Raw genomic sequence first — 12560 nt, forward strand, 5'->3', positions numbered from 1 at the left:
GTATTGGGCTTCTTAGAGTAATTGTTTTAGAAAAAGAAAAAAGGATTAAAAAAAAAAAAAAAAGGGTCCTCCTCAGAGATCTAATGGGGTATTGAAATGCTAAGAGACAAAGCAACCAGGGCCATTAAGGAAAGGTCCACAGCGCAGAGAGATCGGCTTTTCTTTGGGATTTGCATATGCGCCTTAGGGCCTGAGCTCCGCCCTTCCCCTTTCTGTGTTCACCAGAACTCTAAAAATCCTCTGCTTTTATTTTGGAGTTTTTCGTGTTGTTTTTTTTTTTTCTATGCCTGTCTCCTCTCTGCTGGGCTGGCTGCTCACAGATTCTCTGGTGTCTGGTCTCTGTCTATCTATGGTTGGAGTCTGGATCAGTAGAATGAGTTTCCAATAAGAGCAGCCACTGCAGTTCTCCCTTCTCCTTCCCGGAGCTGACAGCCCCTCCTCCCACGGGACTGAGCCTGGCAGGGAGGGGCGCGGGTCCCCTGGCCGCAAAAACTTGCAGATTTCGCTGATCTCAGAAGTTCGACATTTTCATGAGTGTTGTATGAAGTATGCCCAAAGCCAGATTGCTCTGTGGTGTCCAGTCCACGCAGTTCCTGGCTTTCTACCTACTTTCCTGGAGGAGTAACTAAAACATACAGCTCACCAGTCTTCCATCTTGCCCCGCCTCTCCCATCATAAAGCTTTGGAATGTTTTCAGTGGTGGTGTAGTTTATTGTCAACTCCATTAAATCTTCTTTTCATTAAAATAAGAGAAATTTTAATTTAATATAAAGTAAATGGTTTACTGTTGTTTGTAAGTACGATGGCAGCCTGATTTTCCAGTGTAAATCTAGGAGCAACTTCCTAACAGTAGGTAAAATAATTGGATAATCATTGTAGAGCTTAATTTAACACAAGACATAGTTTAAAATGGTATAATTAGAAAACTAAACAAGGAATTGATCAAAGCTATGAGTGTTGTAAGAACACCTACCCAATTCTGCTCAGCCTAATAAACTTATAGATGCTGTAGTCACCCAGGAATGAGAGGATGGTACCATTTTTCCTTGGTTCAGATGCCCACTGTTCCTGCATTTCCCCAACCTCTGCAGCCAGAGTCTATGGTTTTTGTGGGGTCTGTAAACTGTATTTCCCTAGGCATTTCAGCCAGAGTTGTGGTGGTTGTGTCTATCATCTCACAACCTTTTCTGCCAGAGTCCATTACTATGGGGAGCCCCTTCTTCCCCACCTTATTGGGGAAATGCAGACGATCATGGGATGCCCTTGAATTTACCCTGAAATGGCCTTCCTACCACAAATCATGTATGTATGAATTTTAGGCAGGATGTCTCTGCTTCTGGAGGGCAAAAGCAGAAAAAGGAACCTCTCCAATGAGGGCCAGCTGAAATATTTGCCAGTGCCCCTGAGATTCATCAAAAATTGCAGGGAGTTGAAGGTGAACTTAAGAAGTTGTCAATCTCATCAGTGGTGGGATTTCATTTAAAGTGTTTTGTGCAGCTAAAAGGAGGGGAAAAAAGAAAGCTGCCACTGTTAGGTCAGAGTTATTCAGGAATCCACACAACATAGTGAGTCAAAGTTTAAGTACAAAGTTTAAGATTTATTAGAGGGGTGGACTGGTGAGCTGTATGTTTTAGCTACTCCTCCAGGAAAGTAGGTAGAAAGCCAGGAACTGGATGGACTGGACACCACAGAGCAATCTCACTTTGGGCATACTTCATACAACACTCATGAAAATGTGGACCTGCTGAGATCAGCAAAATCTGTAAGTTTTTGTGGCCAGGGGACCCACACTCCTCCCTGCCAGGCTCAGTCCCATGGGAGGAGGGGCTGTCAGCTCCGGGAAGGAGAAGGGAGAACTGCAGTGGCAGCCCTTATTGGAAACTCATTCTACTGATCCAAACTCCAACCATAGATAGACTGAGACCAGACACCAGAGAATCTAAGAGCAGCCAGCCCAGCAGAGAGGAGACAGGCATAGAAAAAAACAGCATGAAAAACTCCAAAATAAAAGCAGAGGATTTTTGGAGTTCTGGTGAACATAGAAAAGGGGAAAGGCAGAGCTCAGACCCTGAGGCTCATATGCAAATCCTGAAGAAAAGCTGATCTGTCTGCCTTGTGGACCTTTCCTTAATGGCCCTAATTACTTTGTCTCTTAGCATTTCAATAACCCATTAGATCTGTGAGGAGGGCCCTTTTTTTTTAATCCTTTTTCCTTTTTCTAAAACAATTACTCTAAGAAGCCCAATACAGAAAGCTTCAAAGACTTGCAATTTGGGCAGGTCAAGACAAGAGCAGAACTAAGAGAGCTCTGAGACAAAAGGCAACAATGCAGTGGCTGAGAAAATTCACTAAACACCACAACTTCCCAAGAAAAGGGGGGTGTCTGCTCACAGCCATCATCCTGGTGGACAGGAAACACTCCTGCCTGTCACCAGACCCATAGCCCAGAGCTGCTGCAGACAACCCAGTGTGACAGAAGTGCTTCAAATAACAGGCACACACCACAAAACTGGGCATGGACATTAGCCTTCCCTACAACCTCAGCTGATTGTCCCAGAGTTGGGAAGGTGGAGCAGTGTGAATTAACAAAGCCCCATTCAGCCATCATTTGAGCAGACTGGGAGCCTCCCTACACAGCCCAGCAGCCCAGAACTGCCCTGGGGGAATGGCACTCACCTGTGACATAGCACAGTCATCCCTCAACAGAGGACCAGGCGGTTCATGGCCTGGAAGAGGGACCCACTCACAAGTCTCAGGAACCATACATCAATACCAAGGACTTGTAAGTCAGTGGCAGAGACAAACTGTGGCAGGACTGAACTGAAGGATTACACTATTGCAGCAGCTTTAAAACTCCAGGATCACCAGGGAGATTTGATTGTTATAGCCACCCCCCTCCCTGACTGCCCAGAAACACACCCCATATACAGGGTGGGAACACCAACTGCACACGCAAGCTTAGTACACCAACTGGACCCCACAAGACTCACTTACCCACTCACCACAAAGGCAAAGCAGGGGAGAACTGACTTGTGGAGAACAGGTGGCTCGTGGATGCCACCTGCTGGTTAGTTAGAGAAAGTGTACTCCATGAAGCTGTAGATCTGATAAATTAGAGATAAGGACTTCAATTGGCTACAAATCCTAAAAGAACTCTATCAAGTTAAGCAAATGCCAAGAGCCAAAACAACAGAAAATTATAAAGCATATGAAAAAACTAGATGATATGGATAACCCAAGCCCAAGCACCCAAATCAAAAGATCAAAAGAGACACAGCACCTAGAGCAGCTACTCAAAGAACTAAAGATGAACAATGAGACCATAGTAGAGGCTACAAAGGATATCAAGAAGACCCTAGAAGAGCATAAAGAAGACGTTGCAAGACTAAATAAAAAAATAGGTGATCTTATGGAAATTAAAGAAACTGTTGACCAAATTAAAAAGATTCTGGACACTCATAGTACAAGACTAGAGGAAGTTGAACAATGAATCAGTGACCTGGAAGATGGCAGAATGGAAAATGAAAGCATAAAAGAAAGAATGGGGAAAAAATTGAAAAAATCAAAACGGACCTCAGGGATATGATAGATAATATAAAATGCCTGAATATAAGACTCATTGGTGTTCCAGAAGGGGAAGAAAAGGGTAATGGTTTAGGAAGAGTATTCAAAGAAATTGTTGGTGAAAACTTCCCAAATCTTCTAAACAACATAAATACACAAATCATAAATGCTCAGTGAACTCCAAACAGAATAAATCCAAATAAACCCACTCTGAGATATATTCTGATCACACTGTCAAACACAGAAGAGAAGGAGCAAGTTCTGAAAGCAGCAAGAGAAAAGCAGTTCACCACATACAAAGGAAACAGCATAAGACTAAGTAGTGACTACTCAGCAGCCACCATAGAGGTGAGAAGGCAGTGGCATGACATATTTAAAATTCTGAGTGAGAAAAATTTCCAACCAAGAATACTTTATCCAGCAAAGCTCTCCTTCAAATTTGAGGGAGAGCTTAAATTTTTCACAGGCAAACAAATGCTGAGAGAATTTGCTAACAAGAGACCTGCCCTACTGGAGATACTAAAGGGAGCCCTACAGACAGAGAAACAAAGAAAGGACAGAGAGACTTGGAGAAAGTTTCAGTACTTAAGAGATTCGGTATGGGTGCAATAAAGGATATTAATAGAGAGAGGGGAAAAATATATACAACAAACATAAACAAAAGGATAAGATGGCTGATTCAAGAAATGTCTTCATGGTTATAACGTTGAATGTAAATGGATTAAACTCCCCAATTAAAAGACATAGATTTGCAGAATGGATAAAAAAAAATGAACCATCAGTATGTTGCATACAAGAGACTCACCTTAGACACAGGGACACAAATAAATAGAAAGTGAAAGGATAGAAAAAAGTATTTCATGCAAGCTACAGTCAAAAGAAAGCAGGTGTAGCAATATTAATCTCAGATAAAATAGACTTTAAATGCAGGGATGTTTTGAGAGACAAAGAAGGCCACTACATGCTAATTAAAGGGGCAATTCAGCAAGAAGAAATAACAATCGTAAATGTCTATGCACCCAATCAAGGTTCCACAAAATACATGAGACAGACACTGGCAAAACTAAAGGAAGCAATTGATGTTTCCACAATAATTGTGGGAGACTTCAACACATCACTCTCTCCTATAGATAGATCAACCAGACAGAAGACCAATAAGGAAATTGAAAACCTAAACAATCTGATAAATGAATTAGATTTAACAGACATATACAGAACCTTACATCCCAAATCACCAGGATACACATACTTTTCTAGTGCTCACGGAACTTTCTCCAGAATAGATCATATGCTGGGACATAAAACAAGCCTCAATAAATTTAAAAAGATTGAAATTATTCAAAGCACATTCTCTGACCACAATGGAATACAATTAGAAGTCAACAACCATCAGAGACTTAGAAAATTCACAAATACCTGGAGGTTAAGCAACACACTCCTAAACAATCAGTGGGCTAAAGAAGAAATAGCAAGAAAAATTGCTAAATATATAGAGATGAATGAAAATGAGAACACAACATACCAAAACCTATGTGATGCAGCAAAAGCCATGCTGAGGGGGAAATTTATAGCACTCAATGCATATATTAAACAGGAAGAAAGAGCCAAAATCAAAGAACTAATGGACCAACTGAAGAAGCTAGAAAATGAACAGCAAACCAATCCTAAACCAAGTAGAAGAAAAGAAATAACAAGGATTAAATCAGAAATAAATGACATAGAGAACAAAAAAACAATAGAGAGGATAAATATCACCAAAAGTTGGTTCTTTGAGAAGATCAACAAGATTGACAAGCGCCTAGCTAGACTGACAAAATAAAAAAGAGAGAAGACCCATATAAACAAAATAATGAATGAAAAAGGTGACATAACTGCAGATCCTGAAGAAATTAAAAAAAATTATAAGAGGATACTATGAACAACTGTATGGCAACTAACTGGACAATGTAGAGGAAATGGACAATTTCCTGGAAAGATATGAACAACCTAGACTGACCAGAGAAGAAATAAAAGACCTCAATCAACCCATCATAAGCAAAGAGATCCAATCAGTCATCAAAAACCTTCCCAGAAATAAATGCCCAGGGCCAGATGGCTTCACAGGGGAATTCTACCAAACTTTCCAGAAAGAACTGACACCAATCTTACTCAAACTCTTTCAAAACATTGAAGAAAATGGAAAACTACCTAACTCATTTTATGAAACTAACATCAATCTAATACCAAAACCAGGCAAAGATGCTACATAAAAGGAAAACTACCGGCCAATGTCCCTAATGAATATAGATGCAAAAATCCTCAACAAAATACTTGCAAAACAAATCCAAAGACACATTAAAAAAATCATACACCATGACCAAGAGGGGTTCATTCCAGACATGCAAGGATGGTTCAACATAAGAAAATCAATCAATGTATTACAACACATTAACAAGTCAAAAGGGAAAAATCAATTGATCATCTCAATAGATGCTGAAAAAGCATTTGACAAAATCCAACATCCATTTTTGATAAAAACACCTCAAAAGGTAGGAACTGAAGGAAACTTCCTCAATATGATAAAGAGCATATCTGAAAAACCCTTAGCCAGCATAGTACTCAATGGTGAGAGACTGAAAGCCTTCCCTGTAAGATCAGGAACAACACAAGGATGCCCGCTGTCACCACTGTTATTCAACATTGTGCTGGAAGTGCTAGCCAGGGCAATCCAGCAAGACAAAGAAATAAAAGGCATCCAAATTGGAAAAGAAGAAGTAAAACTGTCATTGTTTGCAGATGATATGATCTTATATCTGGAAAACCCTGAGAAAATGACGATACAGCTACTAGAGCTAATAAACAAATTTAGCAAAGTAGCAGGATACAAGATTAATGCACATAAGTCAGTAATGTTTCTATATGCTAGAAATGAACAAACTGAAGAAACACTCAAGAAAAAGATACCATTTTCAATAGCAACTGAAAAAATCAAGCACCTAGGAATAAACTTAACCAAAGATATAAAAGACCTATACAAAGAAAACTACATAACTCTACTAAAAGAAATAGAAGTGGACCTTAAAAGATAGAAAAATATTCCATGTTTATGGATAGGAAGGCTAAATGTCATTAAGATGTCAATTCTACCCAAACTGATCTACAGATTCAATGCAATCCCAATCAAAATTCCAACAACCTACTTTGCAGACTTGGAAAAGCTAGTTATCAAATTTATTTGAAAAGGGAAGATGCCTCGAATTGCTAAAGACACTCTAAAAAAGGAAAACAAAGTGGGAGGACTTACACTCCCTGACTTTGAAGCTTATTATATAGCCACTGTTGTCAAAACAACATGGTACTGGCACAAAGATAGACATATAGATCAATGGAATCAAATTGAGATTTCAGAGATAGACCCTCAGATCTATGGCTGAGTGATCTTTGATAAGGCCCCCAAAGTCACTGAACTGAGTCATAATGGTCTTTTCAACAAATGGGGCTGGGAGGGTTGGATATCCATATCCAAAAGAATGAAAGAGGACCCCTACCCCACACCCTACACAAAAATTAACTCAAAATGGATGAAAGATCTCAATATAAAAGAAAGTACCATAAAACTCCTAGAAGATAATGTAGGAAAACATATTCAAGACCTCGTATTAGGCGGCCACTTTCTAGACTACACCCAAAGCACTAGCAACAAAAGAAAAAATAGATAAATGGGAACTCCTCAAGCTTAGAAGTTTCTGCACCTCAAAGGAATTTGACAAAAAGGTAAAGAGGCAGCCAACTCAATGGGAAGAAATTTTTGGAAACCATGTATCTGACAAAAGACTGATATCTTGCATATATAAAGAAATCCTACAACTCAATGACAATAGTACAGACAGCCCAATTATAAAATAGGCAAAAGATATGAAAAGACAATTCTCTGAAGAGGAAATACAGATGACCAAGAAACACATGAAAAATGTTCAGCTTCACTAGCTATTAGAGAGATGCAAATTAAGACCACAATGAGATACCATCTCACACCGATTAGAATGGCTGCCATTAAAGAAACAGGAAACTACAAATGCTGGAGGGGATGTGGAGAAATTGGAACTCTTATTCATTGTTGGTGGGAGTGTATAATGGTTCAGCCACTCTGGAAGTCAGTCTGGCAGTTCCTTAGAAAACTAGTTATAGAGTTACCATTCGATCCAGCGATTGCACTTCTCGGTATATACCCGGAAGATCGGAAAGCAGTGACACGAACAGATATCTGCATGCCAATGTTCATAGCAGCATTATTCACATTTGCCAAGTGATGGAAACAACCCAAGTGTCCTTCAACAGAAGAGTGGATAAATAAAATGTGGTATATATACACAATGGAATACTACATGGCAGTAAGACGGAATGATCTCATGAAACATATGACAACATGGATGAACCTGGAAGACATAATGCTGAGCGAAGTAAGCCAGGCATGAAAAGAGAAATATTGTATGCTACCACTAATGTGAACTTTGAAAAATGTAAAACAAATGGTTTATAATGTAGAATGTAGGGGAACTAGCAATAGAGAGCAATTAAGGAAGGGGGAACAATAATCCAAGAAGAACAGATAAGCTATTTAACGTTCTGGGGATGCCCAGGAATGACTATGGTCTGTTAATTTCTGATGGATATAGTAGGAACAAGTTCACAGAAATGTTGCTATATTAGGTAACTTCCTTGGGGTAAAGTAGGAACATGTTGGAAGTAAAGCAGTTATCTTAGGTTACTTGTCTTTTTCTTACTCCCTTGTTATGTTCTCTTTGAAATGTTCTTTTATTGTATGTTTTTTTAAATTTTTTTTCATACAGTTGATTTAAAAAAAAAGGAAAAGTTAAAAAAAAACAAGGAAAAAAAATATGTAGAGCCCCCTTGAGGTGCCTGTGGAGAATGCAGGGGTATTGGCCTACCCCACCTCGATGGTTGCTAACATGACCACAGACATAGGGGACTGGTGGTTTGATAGGTTGAGCCCTCTAGCATAGGTTTTACCCTTGGGAAGACTGTTGCTGCAAAGAAGAGGCTAGGTCTCCCTATAATTGTGCCTAAGAGCCTCCTCCTGAATGCCTCTTTGTTGCTCAGATGTGGCCCTCTCTCTCTAGCTAAGCCAACTTGGCAGGTGAAATCACTGCCCTCCCCGCTAAGTGGGATCAGACACCCAGGGGAGTGAATCTCTCTGGCAAAGTGGAATATGACTCCCGGGGAGGAATGTAGACCTGGCATTGTGGGATGGAGAACATCTTCTTGACCAAAAGGGGGATGTGAAAGGAAATGAAATAAGCTTCAGTGGCAGAGAGATTCCAAAAGGAGCTGAGAGGTCACTCTGATGGGCACTCTTACGCACAATTTAGACAACCCTTTTTAGGTTCTAAAGAATTGGGGTAGCTGGTGGTGGACACCTGAAACTATCAAACTACAACCCAGAACCCATGAATCTTGAAGACAATTGTATAAAAATGTAGCTTATGAGGGGTGACAATGGGATTGGGAAAGCCATAAGGACCACACTCCACTTTGTCTAGTTTATGGATGGATGAGTAGAAAAATAGGGGAAGGAAACAAACAAACAAACAGACAGACAAAGGTACCCAGTGTTCTTTTTTACTACAATTGCTCTTTTTGACTTTAATTTTTATTCTTGTTATTTTTGTGTGTGTGCTAATGAAGGTGTCAGGGATTGATTTAGGTGATGAATGTACAGCTATGTAATGGTACTGTGAACAATCGAATGTACGATTTGTTTTGTATGACATCATGGTTTGTGAATATATATCAATAAAATGAAGATTAAAAAAGAAAAGATATAACCTGTTGAAACTTAAAGCAATTTCATTACCCAAATGTGTGTGAAATGCTTAAGCCTTAACCCATGGAAAGATTGGGAATGAGGTAAGGAATTAGATGTGGGGAGAGGATTAAGGATAGGGAGCAATTCATGCATATCTACCGCAGAGATTATTTGAAAATTAAAAAAGAGTGACTGCACTAGATACTTTAACTTGTACCATCAGTTTGTTTGAACACCATAGGTGCATGGAGCTTTGAATGGGAAGTGGGATTTGGTGATTTTCTACAGGCTGGAGTGAAATCCCAACACACCCCAGAGTGATATGGGCAGAGAGTATAGGTGTATTTGTGGGAACCTCCTGAGGAGGTGGGAAGAAATGTGGAAGTGTCGGACTTCCTGACCTGGGCTATTGCTGATTTTCTGCAAACATTGAGGCCTGCCAATTTAATGGGTCAAGCCCTTGATTGGGGCTTTCCCCTGTGAGACTAGTTGCTGCAAGGGAGAGGCTAAGCCCACTTATAATTGTGCCTAGCAGTCCCCCCCCAGAGCACCTCTTTGTTGCTCAGATATGGCCCCCTTTCTCTCTAAGCCCACTTGGCAGGTGAACTCACTACCCCTCCCCCCCACATGAGATGTGACTCCCAAGGGTGTGAATCCCCCTGGCAATGTGGGAAACGACTCCTGGAGATGAGCCTGGATCCAGCAGTGTGGGATTGAGAGGATTTTCTTGACCAAAAAGGGGAAGAGAGATGAAATAAAATAAGGTTCCAATGGCTGAGAGATTTCAAATGAAGTTGAGAAGTCACTCTGGAGGGTATTCTTATGCATTGTATATATATTACCTTTTAGTCTTTAGTGTGTTAGAATGGTTAGAGGGAAATACCTGAATCTGTCAAACTGCAACCCAGTGACCTTGATTCTTGAAAACGGTTGTATAACAATGTAGATTGCATAGTGTGAATGTGTGACTGTGAAAACCTTGTGGCTCACACTGTCTTTATCCAGCATATGGACAGATGAGTGGAAAAATGGGGACAAAAATTAGATGCAGAATAGAATAGGATGGAGGTGATGGAAAGAGTTAGGGGTTCTTTTTTGCTTCTATTTTTATTTTGGAGTAAGAAAAATGTTCAAAAATTGATTCTGGTGATGAAAGCACAACTGTATGATGGTGTCATGAATAACTGATTGTACACTGTGGATGACTGTAAGGTGTGACTATATCTCAATTAAACTGTATTTTTAAAAAAGTAAAAAAAAAAAGGATTTATTAGAGGAAGAAAGCAGATGGGGGCCAGTGAAAAGAAAGAAAGATAATGGCTCCAGCTCTCTGAGAGCAGCATTTTTTAATGAAAAAAGGAACTGATGTTGGGTCGGGTGTCTGATGTTGTGTTCTGTGTCTCAACTGGGTAAGTGCTTATCTAGTTTTGGGCTGATTGGTTGGTAGAGTTATGAGACAATATTCTTTTTAGGAAAGCAGCTGCATTATCTAACTAGGGAGGGCAGGCCTTTTTGGTTTTTCATCTCATGGACCTATCTGACCTTGCCTTACCCACCTTTGAGGTGCCACTGTGGCTGGAACAGCCTTGAACAGCTTTGAACAGCCTTCATTCTTTAGTTTATGGGGCAACTGTTTTCTGTGAGATAAGCTGTGGGGTCCCTGGGTAAGAAACTCCTTCTACATGTTAGTTTCTTCTTTTGGGATCTAACAATCACCTATGAAGCTAATTGAAATGCTAATGTCTTTGGAGCAGCCCTGAGTAAAATTTTTAAGCAGCAAAATAAGCCTATAAAAGTTAAGACCCCAAGGATCCCAAGGAAACTGCTGTGCTCCCAGCAATGTGTGCATTGCAGGGGGAGGGACATTGAAAGTGGGAATGTTCCAGCTTGATGCAAAGGGAAACAAGGGACTCCAGCAATACAGTGTCCACAGCCGACAGGAGATTAGGACAGTGACCTGTAGTAATGTGGACCAGGGGCACTTTCCACCCATCAGGAAACCATCCTGATCACCCACAGAGAAACTTGGGTCTCATTCCAAGTGGGTAAAAGCAGTAAATTTTCTGGTAAACATGAGACTTAATTGCACTCAAATCAGTGCTTGTTATGGACATGCCTGAAGTTGCTAATGATTTCTCACAGCATCAGTGATGTCAAATTATAAAGGGTCAATTGACTTACAAATTTTTTTGCAAGCCTCCCTCTCTTTCACCTGGCAAAATAAATTTACAAGTTCTGGTTCTAGGAGCAGGCCTACAAACTGCATTAAAGATCCAAGCAAGCCACAACTTCCTCTAACAAAGAAAAGCCATGAAATATCCTTGAGGTGAGACAGAGATATACAAAAAGTCATGGTAAGATTGTGATCTAACATGATTCCAACATGTTTAAACAATGTCCACCTATGTGAAGAGAAGAGAGAGCATTTTTGCCACCAATTAAAAGATTTTAAAATAAAGACTCATAACACCAGTATTTCAAGGTTACAGATTTGACCAGAATTTGAGTTATAAATCCAATGGTAAAAAGTATACATCCCATAGTACCTAATCTATATACTCCCTCATCAATATTCCTGACGCATATACTTAGTTTAACTTTAAAAAATGCCACTTATTGCATCCCAATAAATAAAGGCTTGCAAAAACTCCTTGCATGCAAATGAAAATGACTTGACTTAGGTATAAAACAGCAGTGCATTTGGAGTGTGTCAAAAAATGCAAGTTTTGTCCAGAAATCCTCAGGCAGTAAAGCTCCACAAGAGACTTTTTGCAGACTGGACCCTTTGGCAAGTAGCCATGCCAAAAAACAAAAAGAATCTCAGGATTCTTTTGTATGGTGAGCTATTGTCAACTGCAAATACCAAATTTTGCATTGATAGCTAAACCTCAATATATGGCCATAAAGAAAAAAGAAACATTAAAATGGATACCAGAATATACAATTGCCTTTCAAATTTTAAAGGCAAATTAATATCAGCTCCAAACTTGGGCTCCCTAATGCCATCAAAAATTAACTTATCTGTCCATAAAAAACAGGGCATGACATTCAAAGTACTTGCATAAGCCTTTTGGAGAAGTATGCAACCAGTGACTTATTTGTCAAAAGAGTTTGATGCTGTAGTCCAAGGATGGCCCACTGACCTAGTACAGTGACAACCACCTGTGAACTCTTAATGAGAAATCAAAAG

The 12560-nt window shown here is 39.9% G+C and overlaps 1 long non-coding RNA gene across 1 annotated transcript in view; it reads left to right on the forward strand.

Annotated features, from left to right (window-relative positions):
- Positions 1–12560, forward strand: part of LOC119520865 — a 301392-nt gene that overhangs the window by 38224 nt on the left and 250608 nt on the right. The gene's annotated exons all lie outside the window — the stretch shown is intronic.

This window comes from Choloepus didactylus, chromosome 26, assembly GCF_015220235.1.
Source record: "Choloepus didactylus isolate mChoDid1 chromosome 26, mChoDid1.pri, whole genome shotgun sequence".
Lineage (NCBI taxonomy): Eukaryota > Metazoa > Chordata > Mammalia > Pilosa > Megalonychidae > Choloepus > Choloepus didactylus.